Source organism: Ahaetulla prasina, chromosome 1, assembly GCF_028640845.1.
Source record: "Ahaetulla prasina isolate Xishuangbanna chromosome 1, ASM2864084v1, whole genome shotgun sequence".
NCBI classification, from domain to species: domain Eukaryota; kingdom Metazoa; phylum Chordata; class Lepidosauria; order Squamata; family Colubridae; genus Ahaetulla; species Ahaetulla prasina.
This window is the reverse complement of record NC_080539.1, coordinates 126,143,806-126,158,154: the sequence shown is the minus strand read 5'-3', so window position 1 is coordinate 126,158,154 and position 14,349 is coordinate 126,143,806. Positions and strand designations below refer to the sequence as shown.

Here is a 14,349-nt window from a genome sequence, read left to right as displayed (position 1 = left end):
GACATTGGCCCAGTATAAGCTCTTGATGGATATTCATACACAATATAGAGACAAAACCCCACTTAAACAATGAGTCCTGGCAGACACCATGTTGGGTACGGATCCTGTTCAGAGTTGACCAATGCTGGCAAGGAAGGTCAAAACCTGGCACCTTTTGTGTAGGGTCATCTATGTAACAGCCTGTATCTGGGCGTTCAGCAGCCCATTTGGCTTTCCACTGTGTGTTGATGTCAAAGTTGTTAGACAGCTGTTGAGTGAGTGCCATAGAGGGCTTCCTGGGTTTAAGCCTGCCAATTGATAGATGAAGACGATCAGCATGCACAGGAAAAAGTGGGTTTCTCATAATTTTGTTGTACTCTTTCACTTCGGCTTCCTGCCTTCGTAGAGCTGGTGGTACAAGTAGGAGTAGATTTTATGCAACCACTTATGATCCTCATTGTATCATTTAGTCTAGCATCGATTTTGCTAGTGTGGCAGCTATTAAGCCTTTCCTGGTATCTGTTGAAGAAGAAACAGGAATGGGATTTCTTAGAATTTTTCAAATGTTGTCACTATTACTTCCATGGACATTGTATCCTAACATTTTGAGGAAAGCTTTTGAAAAATGCCATCTTACCTTCAAACTGAGACAAGCACGATATAATTCTAAAAAGTATAAAATGTGATGGTTTAATTTAACATTTTAAACGTACTTATATTTACTTAAATATTAATTTTAGTTTAATATTAAATATTACTGTTATTTAAATAACATATTTTTTTAAAGAAAAGGAAGGAAGGAAGGAAGGAAGGAAGGAAGGAAGGAAGGAAGGAAGGAAGGAAGGAAGGAAGGAAGGAAGGAAGGAAGGAAGGAAGGAAGGAAGGAAGGAAGGAAGGAAAGAAGGAAGGAAGGAAGGAAGGAAGGAAGGAAGGAAGGAAGGAAGGAAGGAAGGAAGGAAGGAAGGAAGGAAAGAAGGAAGGAAGGAAGGAAGGAAGGAAGGAAGGAAGGAAGAAAGGAAGGAAGGAAGGAAGGAAGGAAGGAAGGAAGGAAGGAAGGAAGGAAGGAAGGAAGGAAGGAAGGAAGGAAGGAAGGAAGGAAAGAAGGAAGGAAGGAAGGAAGGAAGGAAGGAAGGAAGGAAGGAAGGAAGGAAGGAAGGAAGGAAGGAAGGAAGGAAGGAAGGAAGGAAGGAAGGAAGGAAGGAAGGAAGGAAGGAAGGAAGGAAGGAAGGAAGGAAGGAAGGAAGGAAGGAAGGAAGGAAGGAAGGAAGGAAGGAAGGAAGGAAGGAAGGAAGGAAGGAAGGAAGGAAGGAAGGAAGGAAGGAAGGAAGGAAGGAAGGAAGGAAGGAAGGAAGGAAGGAAGGAAGGAAGGAAGGAAGGAAGGAAGGAAGGAAGGAAGGAAGGAAGGAAGGAAGGAAGGAAGGAAGGAAGGAAGGAAGGAAGGAAGGAAGGAAGGAAGGAAGGAAGGAAGGAAGGAAGGAAGGAAGGAAGGAAGGAAGGAAGGAAGGAAGGAAGGAAGGAAGGAAGGAAGGAAGGAAGGAAGGAAGGAAGGAAGGAAGGAAGGAAGGAAGGAAGGAAGGAAGGAAGGAAGGAAGGAAGGAAGGAAGGAAGGAAGGAAGGAAGGAAGGAAGGAAGGAAGGAAGGAAGGAAGGAAGGAAGGAAGGAAGGAAGGAAGGAAGGAAGGAAGGAAGGAAGGAAGGAAGGAAGGAAGGAAGGAAGGAAGGAAGGAAGGAAGGAAGGAAGGAAGGAAGGAAGGAAGGAAGGAAGGAAGGAAGGAAGGAAGGAAGGAAGGAAGGAAGGAAGGAAGGAAGGAAGGAAGGAAGGAAGGAAGGAAGGAAGGAAGGAAGGAAGGAAGGAAGGAAGGAAGGAAGGAAGGAAGGAAGGAAGGAAGGAAGGAAGGAAGGAAGGAAGGAAGGAAGGAAGGAAGGAAGGAAGGAAGGAAGGAAGGAAGGAAGGAAGGAAGGAAGGAAGGTAGGAAGGAAGGGAAGGAGGGAAGGAAGGAAAGAAGGAAGGAAGGAAGGAAGGAAGGAAGGAAGGAAGGAAGGAAGGAAGGAAGGAAGGAAGGAAGGAAGGAAGAAAGGAAGGAAGGAAGGAAGGAAGGAAGGAAGGAAGGAAGGAAGGAAGGAAGGAAGGAAGGAAGGAAGGAAGGAAGGAAGGAAGGGAGGGGAGGAGAATTGAATTCTTTATTGGACAGGTGTGATTGGACATATAAGGAATTTATCTCTGGTGCATAAGTTCTTAGTGTACATACAAGCAACAAAGTGATAAATCATAAGACACAATCATAAATCATAAGATACAACCAACAAGATACCAACAGAAATAGGTAATAGGAAAGGTTAGGAGGATAATAGTAATACAGTCCTACTACATGATTAGATATCTTAGGCATAACACAGTGCTGTGGGAATTATGTGCTTAACAGAGTAATTGCATGGGAGGAAAACTGTCTTTGTGTCTTGTTGTTTTGGCATGAAATGGTCTATAGCAGAGTCTTGAGAGGAAGAGTTGAAACAGTTTATGTCCAGGATGTGAGGAGTCTATAGATATTTTCTCAGCCCTCTTTCTGGCTCATAATGTATACATTAATAGTCAGTCATTGCATTAATGCTCAGAAGCTACATTGAACCTTTTTTAAGGTAACAATGGCTGAAGTGGATGGAATCATAATGTGAAAGGCTTAGGATAATATAATGTATGTAGGTAAGGCAAGAATTTTGTGTCGCTGTTGTTTTCTCACATGTTGGAGAAACATTAATTTTTAAAGTGTTATTGTGGTATTAGAACGGCTTTAGAACTTTCTCCAATTTTTTGCTGCTTTTCCATGCTTGAAATGATAGAAAATGCTGCTGCTAAATTTAGGCAATAAGGGGAAGAGAGGATGGAGGTTGGAAATTTACACGTGGCCTTTGTACTCCAGGTTATTTAATCTTTGCTCTTCAGATTAATAAAATGTCACATATCTATCAGAAAAGTCTGTCTCATTTAATAGAATAGAATAGAATAGAATAGAATAGAATAGAATAGAATAGAATAGAATAGAATAGAATAGAATAGAATAGAATAGAATAGAATAGAATAGAATAGAATAGAATAGAATAGAATAGAATAGAATAGAATAGAATAGAATAGAATAGAATAGAATAGAATAGAATAGAATAGAATAGAATAGAATAGAATAGAATAGAATAGAATAGAATAGAATAGAATAGAATAGAATAGAATAGAATAGAATAGAATAGAATAGAATAGAATAGAATAGAATAGAATAGAATAGAATAGAATAGAATAGAATAGAATAGAATAGAATAGAATAGAATAGAATAGAATAGAATAGAATAGAATAGAATAGAATAGAATAGAATAGAATAGAATAGAATAGAATAGAATAGAATAGAATAGAATAGAATAGAATAGAATAGAATAGAATAGAATAGAATAGAATAGAATAGAATAGAATAGAATAGAATAGAATAGAATAGAATAGAATAGAATAGAATAGAATAGAATAGAATAGAATAGAATAGAATAGAATAGAATAGAATAGAATAGAATAGAATAGAATAGAATAGAATAGAATAGAATAGAATAGAATAGAATAGAATAGAATAGAATAGAATAGAATAGAATAGAATAGAATAGAATAGAATAGAATAGAATAGAATAGAATAGAATAGAATAGAATAGAATAGAATAGAATAGAATAGAATAGAATAGAATAGAATAGAATAGAATAGAATAGAATAGAATAGAATAGAATAGAATAGAATAGAATAGAATAGAATAGAATAGAATAGAATAGAATAGAATAGAATAGAATAGAATAGAATAGAATAGAATAGAATAGAATAGAATAGAATAGAATAGAATAGAATAGAATAGAATAGAATAGAATAGAATAGAATAGAATAGAATAGAATAGAATAGAATAGAATAGAATAGAATAGAATAGAATAGAATAGAATAGAATAGAATAGAATAGAATAGAATAGAATAGAATAGAATAGAATAGAATAGAATAGAATAGAATAGAATAGAATAGAATAGAATAGAATAGAATAGAATAGAATAGAATAGAATAGAATAGAATAGAATAGAATAGAATAGAATAGAATAGAATAGAATAGAATAGAATAGAATAGAATAGAATAGAATAGAATAGAATAGAATAGAATAGAATAGAATAGAATAGAATAGAATAGAATAGAATAGAATAGAATAGAATAGAATAGAATAGAATAGAATAGAATAGAATAGAATAGAATAGAATAGAATAGAATAGAATAGAATAGAATAGAATAGAATAGAATAGAATAGAATAGAATAGAATAGAATAGAATAGAATAGAATAGAATAGAATAGAATAGAATAGAATAGAATAGAATAGAATAGAATAGAATAGAATAGAATAGAATAGAATAGAATAGAATAGAATAGAATAGAATAGAATAGAATAGAATAGAATAGAATAGAATAGAATAGAATAGAATAGAATAGAATAGAATAGAATAGAATAGAATAGAATAGAATAGAATAGAATAGAATAGAATAGAATAGAATAGAATAGAATAGAATAGAATAGAATAGAATAGAATAGAATAGAATAGAATAGAATAGAATAGAATAGAATAGAATAGAATAGAATAGAATAGAATAGAATAGAATAGAATAGAATAGAATAGAATAGAATAGAATAGAATAGAATAGAATAGAATAGAATAGAATAGAATAGAATAGAATAGAATAGAATAGAATAGAATAGAATAGAATAGAATAGAATAGAATAGAATAGAATAGAATAGAATAGAATAGAATAGAATAGAATAGAATAGAATAGAATAGAATAGAATAGAATAGAATAGAATAGAATAGAATAGAATAGAATAGAATAGAATAGAATAGAATAGAATAGAATAGAATAGAATAGAATAGAATAGAATAGAATAGAATAGAATAGAATAGAATAGAATAGAATAGAATAGAATAGAATAGAATAGAATAGAATAGAATAGAATAGAATAGAATAGAATAGAATAGAATAGAATAGAATAGAATAGAATAGAATAGAATAGAATAGAATAGAATAGAATAGAATAGAATAGAATAGAATAGAATAGAATAGAATAGAATAGAATAGAATAGAATAGAATAGAATAGAATAGAATAGAATAGAATAGAATAGAATAGAATAGAATAGAATAGAATAGAATAGAATAGAATAGAATAGAATAGAATAGAATAGAATAGAATAGAATAGAATAGAATAGAATAGAATAGAATAGAATAGAATAGAATAGAATAGAATAGAATAGAATAGAATAGAATAGAATAGAATAGAATAGAATAGAATAGAATAGAATAGAATAGAATAGAATAGAATAGAATAGAATAGAATAGAATAGAATAGAATAGAATAGAATAGAATAGAATAGAATAGAATAGAATAGAATAGAATAGAATAGAATAGAATAGAATAGAATAGAATAGAATAGAATAGAATAGAATAGAATAGAATAGAATAGAATAGAATAGAATAGAATAGAATAGAATAGAATAGAATAGAATAGAATAGAATAGAATAGAATAGAATAGAATAGAATAGAATAGAATAGAATAGAATAGAATAGAATAGAATAGAATAGAATAGAATAGAATAGAATAGAATAGAATAGAATAGAATAGAATAGAATAGAATAGAATAGAATAGAATAGAATAGAATAGAATAGAATAGAATAGAATAGAATAGAATAGAATAGAATAGAATAGAATAGAATAGAATAGAATAGAATAGAATAGAATAGAATAGAATAGAATAGAATAGAATAGAATAGAATAGAATAGAATAGAATAGAATAGAATAGAATAGAATAGAATAGAATAGAATAGAATAGAATAGAATAGAATAGAATAGAATAGAATAGAATAGAATAGAATAGAATAGAATAGAATAGAATAGAATAGAATAGAATAGAATAGAATAGAATAGAATAGAATAGAATAGAATAGAATAGAATAGAATAGAATAGAATAGAATAGAATAGAATAGAATAGAATAGAATAGAATAGAATAGAATAGAATAGAATAGAATAGAATAGAATAGAATAGAATAGAATAGAATAGAATAGAATAGAATAGAATAGAATAGAATAGAATAGAATAGAATAGAATAGAATAGAATAGAATAGAATAGAATAGAATAGAATAGAATAGAATAGAATAGAATAGAATAGAATAGAATAGAATAGAATAGAATAGAATAGAATAGAATAGAATAGAATAGAATAGAATAGAATAGAATAGAATAGAATAGAATAGAATAGAATAGAATAGAATAGAATAGAATAGAATAGAATAGAATAGAATAGAATAGAATAGAATAGAATAGAATAGAATAGAATAGAATAGAATAGAATAGAATAGAATAGAATAGAATAGAATAGAATAGAATAGAATAGAATAGAATAGAATAGAATAGAATAGAATAGAATAGAATAGAATAGAATAGAATAGAATAGAATAGAATAGAATAGAATAGAATAGAATAGAATAGAATAGAATAGAATAGAATAGAATAGAATAGAATAGAATAGAATAGAATAGAATAGAATAGAATAGAATAGAATAGAATAGAATAGAATAGAATAGAATAGAATAGAATAGAATAGAATAGAATAGAATAGAATAGAATAGAATAGAATAGAATAGAATAGAATAGAATAGAATAGAATAGAATAGAATAGAATAGAATAGAATAGAATAGAATAGAATAGAATAGAATAGAATAGAATAGAATAGAATAGAATAGAATAGAATAGAATAGAATAGAATAGAATAGAATAGAATAGAATAGAATAGAATAGAATAGAATAGAATAGAATAGAATAGAATAGAATAGAATAGAATAGAATAGAATAGAATAGAATAGAATAGAATAGAATAGAATTTTTATTGGCCAAGTGTGATTGGACACACAAGGAATTTATGGAAATATCTCAATGAACCCAGTTCTCTCTTTCTTCCTATTCCACTGCCATACCTGTGATACAAGAAGTAAGACTTCCTTAGGAACAGAGAACAAGAAACTAGTAATGCAAGGGAGGACCTTAGAACAAAATCTGTTGGGAAAGGTAACTTAGGCAATATTTTGTGAAAATGGCATTTGATCTTTTCAAAGTGCCTTGTCCTTTGAATTAACTGGGCGATTTAGAGTCCTAGTATTCTGAAAGCAGGAAAAATTGTTTCTCCTATCCACATTTTCTATGCTAGGCATTGTTATAAACCTTTGTTGTGTCCTGTTTAGTGACTTCGGGAGATTAAAAAAAAGCTTAAACAGAAATGTGCCCCAAGTATTAATTATTTTAATCACCTTTCTGTGATTTCTTGCTAAATGCTTATTCTGTTGAAGAGACAGTAATGAGAACGGTACACAATATTCCAAATATTACTATAATGTAGACATATTGAAAGACATTGTGATTGTGATTGTGGCAATTTTATTTTCATTTGCTTTCATCTAAAATCAAATATGGATTTTTCCTTTTCAGCAGCTGCTATAGTCCATTTTGCCTGCACTAACCAAAACGGTGAACTCTATTTTCTACTTAGTCATTACCAGTTCAGCTCCTATTAAAGTAAAAAGGTTGCTATCCAACTTTTATGACATCATTTATAGGAATGAATCTATTAGTCTGCTAATAGGTGATATCACCATCTCTGAGCGCCTTGGCTTCTAATTAGCAAAACAAGGTGCAGTTTTCTATTCTGACATCATTTGGCTTTTTTTTTGATAATGTAATATTTTACTTTTGTGTTATGTTATTTTCTTTCCATAGATATTGTTTGGTAATATGATTTTCTAAAATTAAAAATGATGGAAGGAAAAGAACTGAAGAGCCACAAGAACCAGAGGGATTTTCTTCTCCTTTGTGTTGCAATTACCTTGCTGAAGTTAGTCTGATTAAATGCCCAACCAAGGAATTTATAGAAATATCACTTGTCATAGAAATTCAAATATTCTTATATAAAATCTAAAATATGGAGACTGGGTATCATTTTTGCAAGCCATTACATTTAAAATTACAATATGCTGTTGAGAATAGATTAAAAGTACTTTAGGTAGCTCTTTAAACATCACTTCATTTGAGATTCAGTTATTTTTAGTGGAAATGATAGGATTTATCATTTTTTACTCTCATGTGAAATCATTTGTGTTTTTCCTTGCCTTTTCTGTTTAAATTCATTGTTAGGCTGTATAAAATATCCTTTTCCAAAAGCTTTGCTTGCCTTCCAAACCATTCTTACCATCTATGTGCTCAGTGGTGAAATCCAATTTTTTTTTGCTACCGGTTCTGTGGGCATGGCTTGGTGTGCGAGGTGTGGCTTGGTGGGCGTGGCTTGGTGGGCGTGGCAGGGAAAAGATACTGCAAAATCTCCATTCCCTCCCCACTCCAGGGGAATGCAAAATCTCCATTTCCACCCCACTCTGGGCCCAGCCAGAGGCGGTATTTGCCAGTTCTCCAAACTACTCAAAATTTCCGCTACTGGTTCTCCAGAATCTATCAGAACCTGCTGGATTTCACTCCTGTATGTGCTTATTAAGATTATCTTTAAAAATTGCTTAAACTTCTTTTTCCAGTCCTACACTGTTTCCATTTAAAAATAAAATATCCTTTTCCAAAAGCTTTGCTTGCCTTCCAAACCATTCTTACCATCTATATGCTCAGTGGTGAAATCCAATTTTTTTGCTACCGGTTCTGTGGGCATGGCTTGGTGGGCATGGCTTGGTGGCAGGAAAAGATACTGCAAAATCTCCATTCCTCCCACTCCAGGGAATGCAAAATCTCCATTCCTCCCACTCCAGGGAATGCAAAATCTCCATTCCTCCCACTCCAGGGAATGCAAAATCTCCATTCCTCCCACTCCAGGGAATGCAAAATCTCCATTCCTCCCACTCCAGGGAATGCAAAATCTCCATTCCTCCCACTCCAGGGAATGCAAAATCTCCATTCCTCCCACTCCAGGGAATGCAAAATCTCCATTCCTCCCACTCCAGGGAATGCAAAATCTCCATTCCTCCCACTCCAGGGAATGCAAAATCTCCATTCCTCCCACTCCAGGGAATGCAAAATCTCCATTCCCTCCCCACTCCAGGGGAATGCAAAATCTCCATTTCCACCCCACTCTGGGCCCAGCCAGAGGCGGTATTTGCCAGTTCTCCAAACTACTCAAAATTTCCGCTACTGGTTCTCCAGAATCTATCAGAACCTGCTGGATTTCACTCCTGTATGTGCTTATTAAGATTATCTTTAAAAATTGCTTAAACTTATTTTTCCAGTCCTACACTGTTTCCATTTACAACAAGATCTCATTCAATCTTCATCCGAAACAGCCATTCCCCCTCCCCCCACTTTTAAAAGTTAGTCTCCAGGGTGTGATCCTAGAAAATATTTGGAAATTTCTCCTCTTGGTAGATAAAGTTTTAGAGATCTGAATCATATCCACCTTTGGAAAAGATCTATGTTATTCAGAAAACATATTCTGAGGCACCATTTTTATATCTCCTACGCATATGCACCAAGACAAATTCCTTGTGTGTCCAGTCACACTTGGCCACTTCGCTTCGCGGCGAAGGTTGTAGAGAGTATGGTGGCATATCAGTTTCCCTTACACCTGGATGAAACTGTCTATCTAGACCCATTCCAGTCCGGTTTCCGGCCCGGTTACAGCATGGAAACGGCTTTGGTCGCGTTGGTGGATGATCTCTGGAGGGCCAGGGATAGGGGTTGTTCCTCTGCCCTGGTCCTATTAGACCTCTCAGCGGCTTTTGATACCATCGACCATGGTATCCTGCTGCGCTGGTGATAGAGGAGCCTTGTGGCTCCGTGATGACACCTATCCTGCGCAGACTGCACTGGCTACCTGTGGCCTTCCGGTGCGCTTCAAGGTCTTGGTAACCACCTTTAAAGCGCCCATGGCATAGGGCCGGGTTATTTACGGGACCGCCTACTGCTACCGAATACCTCTCACCGACCCGTGCGCTCTATTCTATTCTATTCTATTCTATTCTATTCTATTCTATTCTATTCTATTCTATTCTATTCTATTCTATTCTATTCTATTCTATTCTATTCTATTCTATTCTATTCTATTCTATTCTATTCTATTCTATTCTATTCTATTCTATTCTATTCTATTCTATTCTATTCTATTCTATTCTATTCTATTCTATTCTATTCTATTCTATTCTATTCTATTCTATTCTATTCTATTCTATTCTATTCTATTCTATTCTATTCTATTCTATTCTATTCTATTCTATTCTATTCTATTCTATTCTATTCTATTCTATTCTATTCTATTCTATTCTATTCTATTCTATTCTATTCTATTCTATTCTATTCTATTCTATTCTATTCTATTCTATTCTATTCTATTCTATTCTATTCTATTCTATTCTATTCTATTCTATTCTATTCTATTCTATTCTATTCTATTCTATTCTATTCTATTCTATTCTATTCTATTCTATTCTATTCTATTCTATTCTATTCTATTCTATTCTATTCTATTCTATTCTATTCTATTCTATTCTATTCTATTCTATTCTATTCTATTCTATTCTATTCTATTCTATTCTATTCTATTCTATTCTATTCTATTCTATTCTATTCTATTCTATTCTATTCTATTCTATTCTATTCTATTCTATTCTATTCTATTCTATTCTATTCTATTCTATTCTATTCTATTCTATTCTATTCTATTCTATTCTATTCTATTCTATTCTATTCTATTCTATTCTATTCTATTCTATTCTATTCTATTCTATTCTATTCTATTCTATTCTATTCTATTCTATTCTATTCTATTCTATTCTATTCTATTCTATTCTATTCTATTCTATTCTATTCTATTCTATTCTATTCTATTCTATTCTATTCTATTCTATTCTATTCTATTCTATTCTATTCTATTCTATTCTATTCTATTCTATTCTATTCTATTCTATTCTATTCTATTCTATTCTATTCTATTCTATTCTATTCTATTCTATTCTATTCTATTCTATTCTATTCTATTCTATTCTATTCTATTCTATTCTATTCTATTCTATTCTATTCTATTCTATTCTATTCTATTCTATTCTATTCTATTCTATTCTATTCTATTCTATTCTATTCTATTCTATTCTATTCTATTCTATTCTATTCTATTCTATTCTATTCTATTCTATTCTATTCTATTCTATTCTATTCTATTCTATTCTATTCTATTCTATTCTATTCTATTCTATTCTATTCTATTCTATTCTATTCTATTCTATTCTATTCTATTCTATTCTATTCTATTCTATTCTATTCTATTCTATTCTATTCTATTCTATTCTATTCTATTCTATTCTATTCTATTCTATTCTATTCTATTCTATTCTATTCTATTCTATTCTATTCTATTCTATTCTATTCTATTCTATTCTATTCTATTCTATTCTATTCTATTCTATTCTATTCTATTCTATTCTATTCTATTCTATTCTATTCTATTCTATTCTATTCTATTCTATTCTATTCTATTCTATTCTATTCTATTCTATTCTATTCTATTCTATTCTATTCTATTCTATTCTATTCTATTCTATTCTATTCTATTCTATTCTATTCTATTCTATTCTATTCTATTCTATTCTATTCTATTCTATTCTATTCTATTCTATTCTATTCTATTCTATTCTATTCTATTCTATTCTATTCTATTCTATTCTATTCTATTCTATTCTATTCTATTCTATTCTATTCTATTCTATTCTATTCTATTCTATTCTATTCCTGAACAAGCGCCAAATTGCCCATTAAAGCAAATAAAATTTTGGGTAGTTTGTGTTGTATATTTTTAATGGTTAATCTTTTTTTAGGAAGGAGCACCCTATTGCAAATTTCCTAGGACACAGCAATTTACATCTAGAAACTCCATAGTCATTCATAAATTGCTATTTATATTCATTTGAGGCATAAATTCCAATATCTAAGTCTTAAACCCCTGTAGATAGTTTCCATTCCAATCTATCTGCCTTAATCATCAATCAATATATGAAATACAGTTGATAATGTCTACACAAAACAATCCAATTTCTTTTCTTTTTTTTTCATTCCTGATGAAATGAAAAAGTTCAGGTCATATGTCTATAAAGACTATACAGCAATCTAGTGATAATCCCTCAGCTCCCAAGATCATGACCAATCACAAGAAACTCATTTCCTGTGGTTTCCTCAGAAGGAAAGCTATCCAAGGCACAACTGGGTGATCTCTTAATTTGTCCTCTCCAGAGGGAATTCTGTCAGCCAGAACTTGCCATCTGGATGCCAATCTTTGCCATGGTATGGTTCCCACTTGTGGAGACACTTAAAAAGACATCTAACCCACCATAGGTCCTCGGCCAAAAACTTGGTACATACATTTCTGATTACCCAAAGCTCAATTGGAATTACTCCAGTCTAATTTAAACAAATGGCTTAGAAAGCTCCCTTTATTAAAATTAGCACTTCCACAAGTGCTGCCTTGATTGAAATAATTTCCGATTTTTATTTCATTGCCTTCCTTAGAGATAAAATATTTTGGTGGATCTGAGCCATAGGACTCTGGATGAGGAAGTCTCAAATATTCCATCTTCAGTGGTTAAAAACAAGCACTTAATTTCACTATGAATATTTCTGAAAGAGCTTCCTTATGACTAGACCTGTTGTTACTCTTTTGAATTCCCAAATTACAACATACTATGAACAAATGGAAAACTTGAGCAGTTATTACCTTATTAAGCTTTAGGAAAATATTTAACAGTTCTGTTTTTAACAGTAATTTCTGACTGTTATTTTATGTTTGAATGAAAGGAGAAATTTTGTTTCATTTTTAGTTAGAGATAGTCTATATCAGTGGTAGTCAACCTGGTCCCTACAGCCCACTAGTGGGCGTTCCAGCTTTCATGGTGGGCAGTAGGGGTTTTGTCCGATACTGAAGCACTTTCCTTTTTTTTAAATTTAATTGACTTTTTAAAAAAATTTCATAGCATTATTTAAAAACATTTTCATGAGGTTTTCATAAAATTCCCTGTGATAATTTAAATTTCTGAAAATATACTATTTGTATCACCCGCGCATAAGTTTAGTTCACATTACATAAATGAAACTAAATGGCACTATAGTGCGATCGCAAACAAAAGAGCCTCGTCCCAGAATAGCTCATGCATCTCCACCCACACCACCCAGCTATAACAGACAAGCAGAGCTGGTAGCCAAAGCCCCCCACAAACCCAATCCATGATGCGCAAGAGGCATACGCAGATGACAATACACGGAGCACTACTGTGGAACCGGTGGGCGGTTAGAAAATTTTACTACTAACAGAGATACAAAAGTGGATGGTAGGTATAAAAAGGTTGACTACCCCTGGTCTATATCAAGGGTGTCAAATTTGATTTCATTGAGGGCCACATCAGGGTTGTGTTTGACTTTGGGAGCCAGGGGGCGTGGCCAGGGAAGGCATGGCTAGGTCTATGTCACCTTTGGCGGTCACCTGTGGTGCCAGATGCTAAGGCAGGACTTGCTAGCCCTTTGCCAGTGAAAACAGAGCCCAGGGAGGTGTGTGCGGCCCCCTGGGCCCCATTTTCAGCCATGATGGCCTCCTGCAGCCCTCTACCAGTGAAAGTAGAGTTTAGGGGAGCCCCACGGGCCAGATTTAAGCACCCAGAAGGCCAGATCCTGCTTGTGGGCCTTGAGTTTGTCACCCCTGGCTATATAAATGATATGAAACAAGAGCACACCAAAGGTGTTTTCAGATAGTTTAGTAGCTACTGAGCTTCTCTTCATGTTTTTTTTTTCCTATTTATCTCCTTTCCACATCCTAAAACAAGAAGGATAAAATAACAGAGGTTCAGTTATACCTCAGGTTATCTAACATGCTGGACCATAAGTGTTTAATTTCATTTGTCACAGAGCATTTTCTAAGACCATACAGAGCAGGATTATTGAATTTAAATTCTTAACGTAATGGTTAAAACAGATGAATATTTTTATTTAGCATAATTATGATCTAAATATAGGTAGTCCTTGACTTACAACAATTCTTTTAATAATCATTTGAAATTACAACAGCACTAATAAAAGTGACTTATGACCATTTTTCACACTTACAACCATTGCAGGATCCCTCTGGTCACACGATCAAAATTCATAAGCTTGTCAATTGGTTCATCATTATGATGGTTTGCTGTGTTCCAGGGTCATGTCACCTTTTGTGACATTCCTATAAGCAAAGGCAATGGGGGAGGCCAGTTTCACTGAACAATTGTGGCATTAAAGGTCATAAAATGGGGCAAAAT

General features: G+C 32.4%; 1 long non-coding RNA gene across 1 annotated transcript in view; it reads right to left on the bottom strand.

The window, feature by feature from the left end:
* Positions 1-363: 363 nt before the first annotated feature.
* LOC131194333 (uncharacterized) overlaps positions 364-14,349 on the bottom strand; it is a 72,721-nt gene continuing 58,735 nt past the window's right edge. Inside the window, exon 3 of the long non-coding RNA XR_009154144.1 lies at positions 364-498. This is a non-coding gene — a long non-coding RNA (uncharacterized LOC131194333). The remainder of the gene's footprint in view (positions 499-14,349) is intronic.